This window comes from Lepeophtheirus salmonis, chromosome 13, assembly GCF_016086655.4.
Source record: "Lepeophtheirus salmonis chromosome 13, UVic_Lsal_1.4, whole genome shotgun sequence".
Classification (NCBI taxonomy): domain Eukaryota; kingdom Metazoa; phylum Arthropoda; class Copepoda; order Siphonostomatoida; family Caligidae; genus Lepeophtheirus; species Lepeophtheirus salmonis.
The window spans coordinates 31,218,691-31,228,277 of NC_052143.2; positions in this window are offsets into that span (position 1 = coordinate 31,218,691).

Sequence of the window (9,587 nt, forward strand, 5' to 3'; positions counted from 1 at the left end):
CTAGGTCAGTTGGAGTAAATGTAATACTATAATATTTACTTCTACTTAATCTGTGCAACTCCATCGAACCTACTAAAAGAACATTAAACAAAAATATTATTATGAATATATTAATACAGGCTCATTGCCAACCTAATGGAACCAAATAAATTTATGAAAAAAGGTGACTCTGGACGTCGTATAATTTAAAAAGAGTATATAATATAGTTTAACTAAAATACAGGGGCTTAACAGTAAAAGAGCTAAGGCACAGGGATGTGACCCAACCAACGGGGAAAAGGGAGTGACAATCTAAAGTATACTCTGGACTGCATAGTATATTAAAAAAGTACATAATGTTAAGACAAATATATTCAAGGATCGACAAGACGATACACATTGAACCTTCTATTTATTTTTTTCTCAATAGTATTCTTCCGATAAAAAATAAGTCATTGTTTCCTTTCAATTCAATTCTCCTTCAAATCCCATATTTATTTTTTTGATGCACATGTTCACAACGTCAGGGACAATATCAGCTTTTTTGCAAAGTTCTTTTATTTTTGACGGATAAAAATGTGTCACATGGCGTGTTCTTTGATTTTCTAATATTGAAAAAATGAAACAAAAAAATATTTTTATGGAAAATATATTACAAATTATTTGAAGATGGTATATTCTTGTAAAATAGTTAACTTTTAATAATTGTAAAATTACAAAGAATAAACAATCTTTCAAAAAATTCTAAATTTTCACATAAATTGATCTTTTCTTTCCATTTTTTTTTTCAAAAATAGAAAACTGTTAAGCAGATGTAAAGAAATTTTTATTTAAAAAAAAAAAAACCAAGAATATCCATTATCCCAAAAAGTAGGAAAGGACGTCCAGTGCTCCAAGAATTGGAGTTTTGCTAGTACAGCCTCTAGAATTTACCAATCAATTTGTAAAAAAAATTTTTTTTTATAAATTTTTGAACCAAAAAGTTTGTATGGAACGACATAGCTCAATGGACGACACGTTTGGTATTAATTATTCTCTTTAACTCAATGTGCGTAGGTTCGTGCACCTGGTTGTTCCTGGAGAAGAAAAAATACTGTATGTATGTGGACATCAAATTATATTTCTACGTCAGATGTAGGTAATGGAGTACAATAATGTTTACTTCATCAGAGGACCGTCATCATCGTCTGACCAATTAAAGAAATAACAATAAATAAATTTGCTTTTGTTGTCCGGAAAAGTTAGCTTCCGCACCCTGTATATTTTAATATTTTATTGTTCTTTCCCTCCCTCCTTTTCTTACTAAATATGTTAATGACAGTACTTCGGTAAATTATCTGCAAATACTTGATTGCACACAACAGACCCATTTAATGGATGCTTTTCATCATTGTAATGGATGTTTAGAGTAATTTCATCATTAGAAACATAATTATTCAATCAAAAATTATAATGCATAATAAATTTACAACGACTAACCTTTCCATATGTTATATATTTGCGTAAATATGATCATGCTGTTTAACTTTTTGTGTATCTGGGTGGATATTAAAAATTCCCACAGTATGTATGTTATGAAGCATTCGGTCGTTATTTATCAACGACTTTTGAGCGAATGCACAGGTAAGACGTTGTTTCTTGCATCAACGTCTAGTCGGAAGTGTTTGGGGTCAATTTGACAAAAAATGGTAACGATCAACGAAGTATTTTTTCCACAATCTTGGAAAAAGCATAATGTTCTTTTGCGATCCACACCGTACTAGACAATACTATGTTTAAAAACTTCTTAATCCTGAACAGGCCCTTTGTCTTGAGAGATAGAAGGGAACTGTAAGAGTCTGGAGGTCATTAAGAATCAACAGCTAAGCTTTTTGATCCAAAGAATTAGGTCAAACCGGCAAGGTATTTTTTTATTACTTTTTTGTACCCAGTGTTGGCCAAACAAGCTCACTGGACCTTAACCACGTGGATTTCTTTTAGTTGGGCGTAGTTTACCGACAAAACAACAGATCCTCCTGCAGCACCAAATCCAAGTTGATATCCATAATGCAGGAAGAATTTCGGAATCGGCAACATGAGACTGTCATTAAGACCTGCTCCTGTTTCCAAGGACGAGTAGAAGCCATTATTGGCACCAAAGACGATTATATTATGTAGTTAAATTGTGTTTTTTATTCAATATCATTGTGAGTGTTTTTTATTAAAATTAGATTCTACGTGTAGAAAAAATAATGATAACTTCTAAAAATACAGTTATTGAATAGGTGTTGTTGATTAAACCTTAAAGTTCTTATTATTTTCGAATAGCTTAGATTTTAAGCCTTTGATTGATGTACAGGCTGTATACCGAAATTCTGTATATGTGGCGATGGAGGCAAGAAGATCCATCATAGGAAATTTAGTCCGCACCAGGTGGAACATCTCCAACATCGGTACGCCAAGAAGAAGAAGGTGCATTGGTCTACTGTGAACAAGGCCATCCACAAAACTAGAGGAAGGTTACTTAAAATAGTTTAAAGGCCACTCCTGTCCCAACGTCAAAAAGAACTCTGTCTTTAGATATATCAACAACTCTTGGATGATCTAAAGTACAACACCAACTGGGTAATTTTTTTCTCTGATGAAAAGACCTTAACCGTTGAGCCCATCTACAACAACTAAAATGATCGGGGGGTATACTTTGACAAGGCTGACAACAACAGCAGGTCAGTCGTGAAGACCAAACATCGGGCCTCTGTGATAATGTTGGTGTTTCGGCATCAACTGGACCAAAAATGCCTCCAATTTGGTTTTATGTAGGATACAGGTAACTTGTAGCCTACTATTGGATGGTATTGAAGTAAAATTTGGCCCCATAGATCATCAGGACCATGCAGAAGTCCCACAAGGCCACGTACGTATTTCAGCAGGATGGGGCTCCAGCCCATCCTACTAATTTTGTACAAGTGTGGATGGGTAGCAACAAGTACAAGAATCTTTGGCTCCCTAAGAGTCAACATCTGAATCCACTGGATGACTCCATTTGGTGGCAAATTGAGAAAAAGGCCTTCAAAGTCCGCAACCCGAATATTGATGCCCAGAAGACCACTTTTAACCAGCAGTAGAGGATCATGAAAAAGGACTACGCTGCCTATGCGTGCAAGGGGGTCCATAGAAGGTTGGAGCTATCATTGAGGCTGATCATGCCCATACTCATAATTAATGTGAATTGTTATAGAAAAAAATATTATTTAATTAAATTTTCTATATACAACATCATACTGATCAATTATAAGTATTTTATTGACTTTTTTGAGGCAGGTCTCAGTACTTTTTCTACACCCGGGAAAAGGCGAAGAAAAATTTATTTAAAAAATAAATCGTGGTGGTTGATAAATGGAGGTCGCACCCTGTACCTGAATGCTTTATATATTTCTTATATTATATGGTACAAAAATATCCTTTTTTACAAAGTAAATGTCACCTATTTTACAATTAAATACTGTCACCATCGGCTCTTTTATGGCAGTAATCATATAAAAAAAGAGATGGAGGGCTTTCAGTTGTAGTCCAAATATATTTTAATCCAGAGCTGGTGAATAACTTCTTTTATTTACTTTAAACTTCCATGACATGTCTTTATCTCAACATGCAATCAGAAAAAAACCCAAATGGATTAGCATCTGAGCTATTGTGTAGCCACGTTGACTTCTCGAAGTATTTCTTTTATTTATATTTTTCAACACTTTTAAATATAACATACTTTTGAATATAACGAACAAAATACTTAAAAACACAGAACTGATGATCGTTTCTTTTAAAAAAAAACAACAACTTAAATATATGATAACTTACTTAGTCATAGATAAAACATAAACAATACCTTATACCTCCTATCCTAAGCAGAAAGGAGGACTATGCAACAAGTTGATACATTGAGTATATCTGTAAAGAAAAAAAAATTATCCCCCCCCCCCACTTCTCCAAAATATTTAGTTCTTTTTCTATGCAAAATATTCAAGGCTTCTAGGAATCCTGGATATTGTTAAACAGGTAGAGGAGAGGAAAAATAAAACTTTTGTAATTATTAGTATGATTTTGTTGATGTATTGACTTTTGTAATTATTAGTATGATTTTGTTGATGTGTTTCAAGGAAGGGGATTACATCACCAGCCCATCCGTCTTTGAGATCGATGTTTGCAATGAAGCCTCCGAGAGCACATTTACCATGTGAATTTTTTTTTGAGCATTTGTAAAATAAACTAAATTATTCCAGTAATTGATAATTTTAGCAAATACTTATTGGATGACTTTCTATCATTGCTATCTTTCCCTTCAATATTACCCTAAAATTGTTGTGGCTAATTTCAACGGAGTAAATATATTATCGGCATTGATAATAATCTACTTGCTTCGATCATACTTCCCTTCCATGCTCCCATGATCATCCAATTTCTTTTTTATATAATAAACGGTATTCTTAACTACACCATTTAGCTTAGAAATCTCAGTTGAAGTGTGGACCGCATGAATTAAAGTTATGATCTTGAGTCTTGTGTAAGCTCAATTATAAAATAATGAATGTTACCTGAGAGCAGATATTTTTTTAGATACTATGTAACATCGGAATAGTTTTATATCCGACATTTACAACCTTGGATTTTTGTACTCTATGACGCTATAACTTTTTATGTTTCAACCAATATGTGGGGACGATTACATCTGATAATAAGAAATAGGGTGCCGCTCATGGTAAGTAGGGTTTAAAATTTATATATATATTATTCCTTTATGTAACCACATTTAGACATCTCATTTTAAAATAAAAAACACAAAAGGCGTAAAATTATTTTAATATTTACAAGATAAAAATTAACATCTTAAATGGTGTAAATATCACAAAGTTATAAGCATACCACAAAGGAACAACGATATAAAAAATCTTTTATTATACAAATAAGGGACAACATGAATGACGAAATATACAACTTTAACAGAAAAAAAGAAAAGCGCTAGGAGAAGAAAAAAGTTTTCACTAACGTCATAAATTGCATCATAATTGAGGGCGGCGTCATGTTGAAAGGATCATAGATTATATTTTTATTACAAATATCGTATAAACATTCATGAATATTATGAATTGGCTTTAAAAATAAAAAAAGACAAAACATCTGCATTGAATGCTTTTGATAAACATAGATATTTGAATTAAATCAATACAATATTGACTGAAAATCTCTAAAAATACCTAATTAATACTTTTTCATATTGATTAGAAACAAGACAAAAAGGAAAATTGAAGAAAAAAATCTCATTCTTTACATTGTATTGATTAATTTTTGTCTACCCGAAGGTAAATAAGATTGTATAATGATTTAATAACATATTTTAGGGTTTTATGTCTAATAAAGCTAAGCATTAAAGGCATACATTTTTCCTAGACAATATAAGTTTAAGTCTTTTAATTTGACAGAAAGAGTTGTTAAAATTTTCATTTTATAACCTGCAACGTTCATAGAAATAAATTGCAGATCCATTAATGACAGATGTGGTAACCTAACTGAATTATCACTTATAGAACATATTTTAGACTATGAAATATTTAAAAACATATGAGAGTGTGCACTCTGTCGATCCCAAAATCTTTGAACCCTCAAAAATTAATTTGAGTTTTGTATCTCAATTTGTTAAAAGTTATGATCCATTTTTTATATTTTGTGTGTCCTTGGATTTTGACCTTCACTTATCTAAATTTAACGTTCTCTTACTGTTAACATATAGTATAAACTTTCTCCAAAGTTACAACAAAATCGATATGTAACGTTCAAAGCGACCTTGATCTCTTAAAACTTAATGGGGTAGTATTATTAGCATTATAATCTTCCTACAATGTATCATCCAAATTAATTAGTAACCTTCTTCTTAAATGACTAAGAGTTAAACAAAAGAAAATAATTTAATTTTTCATCGACCAATGCATGAATTTATTAAATCAAATCTACAAAGAAATCGGTCTCATAGAAAAAAGATCAACAAAATTTACTATTTTTGTTAAAAAAAGCTGAAGTAATTTTTTGTATTAAATCTTTTTATAAAAAAACCAACTAATGTTTAAAATTACTAAAAGCCATTACTTCCGAAAAACAATTTTTAGATCTTAGTTACTTTTCTGGGGTTTTGGATATCCTTTTTTAAAAATTGTTTATTTTCTTGTTCATGTGGGTTTTGTTTAGCATAAATTCCTAATTTATCTCCTTTATTCTGTACTGAGTAGCAAATAAATCCTCCGCGACCCCTTTAACTGTATTTTTTAATGATGTAAAGATTTTTAATCATAAAATTGGGCCTATTTATAAAAAACTGTTGGTAGTATCTTTCAAACAATATCTTGAAAACAGTTATAAAACACTTTTGGACCAAGATAGAAGCAAAAGTTTGGAGATTTCAACTTTGATCTGCAGTGGTCATAACCCCTTGGACATTGTCAAAAAGCTCAGGGTTTTTCCATAAACCCTCTTCCCTTATGCTAAGTGCCTGAATGATGTGACCCGTAAATGGATCAACCTCAAAGCAGTAGTCCAGTCCAGATAAAACACAAATCACTTTTTTAATGCCATTTTATTATTTACATGACCAAAATCACATAAAAAAGAATTCCTTAGACTATTCTAACGTGTTTAAAGTGGTCATTTTAAGGCTGCCGGGGGACTTGAAATATTTTTGAAGAGAGGCCATTGTTGACTCAAAATAATCAAAAACACTGATTTTAATTTTTAACAATGTTCTTAAATATATGTATATTGAATAAATCTCTCTTTGATACTTACCACATCTGATTTCATTTTGATTGACTTCAGATTAAAAATAAGTTCAGAATGTGAGGTGGAGCTAACTATTCATTTCTTATATTTAGTTATTTTATTCTTCTTCCTCAAATATTCCAAAGCTACATTCTATCATTTATTCTTTTCGCATTTTTTGATTGATTTTCACTTTAGGAAGATAAAGTAAATCAAGGGAGGTTTCAAATATATGAAGCATAGAAAAATATTCTTTCGATACGAACTTATATACTAATTTAGTAATGATATACAACATATTACAGTCTTTAAGTATTAATAAAGATCTTTTCGTTTCACTATTTAATAGCTTTTATCTCCATGCACAATTTAACATTAACTTCATTACTACATTTGTTATTTGTATTGCATAAGGCACATTAAAATTCAGTTCATGACACAATATAAAATTATACCCATAACTTGTAAAATGTTATACATTTTTAAAAACCATGTAAGTTCAATTTAAATCAGTTCATTTTTTCCTATGTACAGAAAACTTTCAATAAAAGAAGTAACTTGAGAATCATAATAGTTCAATCTGAAACTGTCATTCTAGTATCCACTATTTACATAAGTGATAAAATAGGTTGTTTTAAAGTTTAATGTTTATTTCTCCATAATTATATAGACACATATTTGTTATACTTAATTAAATTCAAATAATCATTTTAAAAATAGACTAATATGTAAGTAATAGGAACTTACTGATACATTGGAACAGGCTTAGCACTGTCAATTCTACCGATATCAATGCATACTTATTGAAAAATTATAAATTTAAATTATTTTAAATGATCCAACAATAAAAAGAATTGACGATTAGGCTTTTTTTTTATTTTAACTTATAAAAAGTGCAGTAATAATATACTTGTATCAAAAAATTCAGGGCATGACATGTTTTTGGTTTGAAATCACGTTTATTATTGTTATTGTAAACTATAAACATGAAAATGATCTAAAAAAAATTTAACAGATCTATATTTTCCCTTTAGAATCTTAAAAAAAAAATTCACATTCTAAGGATATCTTTAAGATTCAGTGTCATACTTTGCCGTTAAATAAATATGTAAACGGTAATTAAAGTTAGTATGGTTGATAAATAATATTACACCAATTTCAGAGATACATAATAATATTTTGAGTACAGAATCTCATGCATAGATAAATTAAAACTTATGCACATTCTAAATACATCTCTTAATGTAATTTGGGACGTGACTCACTAAGACTGTCTCTCTGTGGGTGTCAGAATTGTGTGAAAACAAAACCAATATTAATTATTGATTATCTCTTGCACAAGTTGTTCCCAACATCATGGCTGTCAGGTCTTACGCATTGGGCGTAATATTCAAGCACATTTCCTCAATGTGAAAAAGTTGTTTTTATGTTGTAAATTAACATAAGATATCCAATTATTATAAAAGTTCAAAATTTGAAATCCTGGCATCATAATCCGGCTTTACGCAATGGGAGTAAGAATCAACCATCAATTACCTTAGGGAGGATTTTTTTTATATCCATACAGACAAAATCATATTCTTGAATATTTTTAGAAGAAACCATGGTATTTAAGCTCACAAGTTCTCACACAATTTAATTTCAGTTAGATTAATACAAATTAATATTCAATAGGTTGATAATTTTTACTTATATTACACATATTTTATAAAAACAAAGATATACTTGGATGTTTTTAGTAAATACTTATCATGTCTACCTTCATCCATTGAAATGTAAAGACTATTTAATTGTGCAAGGAATATTTGACCTAACAAGAAATAAATTGGCTTCTGAGTACGGAGATAATTTAATTTTAAAATTATTTAAAACGAATTATAATTTATAAATATATGTATTTTCTCGCGTATTCCTAATAAATAAAAATTAACTTTTTCTAGTTAAAAAACATAAAAAAAATGTTTTTTTTATTTGTTTATGTAATTCCGTCATATATAATAAAGAATCAGAATCGTTCACAAATATTATCAAAAATATCCTTGTGAAGCCATACAGCCTCTGATGGGACAGATTATTTGTTAATAAAGCCTTCAACAGCACACTCTCCTCTGGATGTAGGAAAATTTTCTCCGTATACAAAATTATGATGAAAGGGAATCTTCAATATCAACCGAGGAAAGTATTAGTTTCCCTGTAGCTTTATCAGTCACGGGAAGCGACACTTCCTCTACAAAAGACAGAATGTTTGTGGAGAGTACTAAAATTGAAACTTGAAACAGTTCATTCTCGCTATTTGGAGAAATACCAATAGATCTACGAAGAGCTACCAGATGTAAAAAATATGTGTTCTCAAATAGAAACAGATTAGGACTGACCCTGTTTTTCGGTTTAACAATATTTTAAAATTATTTTTTATTAATAAAAGAGTTTGATTTTAGCTGGATCAGAGTCGTGGGGAGCATGGCAATTATCCAATCTTCCTTCTCAATAGCAAAGCCATATTCTACCTTAATTTTTTTAACACAATTTTCCTCAGAGTTCACCTTTAACACAAACATAGAACTAATTGAAGAAGGATTCGATGAGGTCCTTACAAAACGAGCATCACTTAACAACCGTCATTTCTGTAGGTTTGTTTGTAAAGATTTTAGACGTTGCAATACGATACCTCTAACATTTATTCCTTAAATTGATGAACTGGTTTCTCATTACTAATTTCTATAATAATTTATCACTTTTTCTCCTGTCTAGTTTATTCCGACCCAGCTTTTGGAGACGTTGGAGATAAAAAGACAGAAGGGTTGTGCCTCTGGTTTTTCTTGATTTTT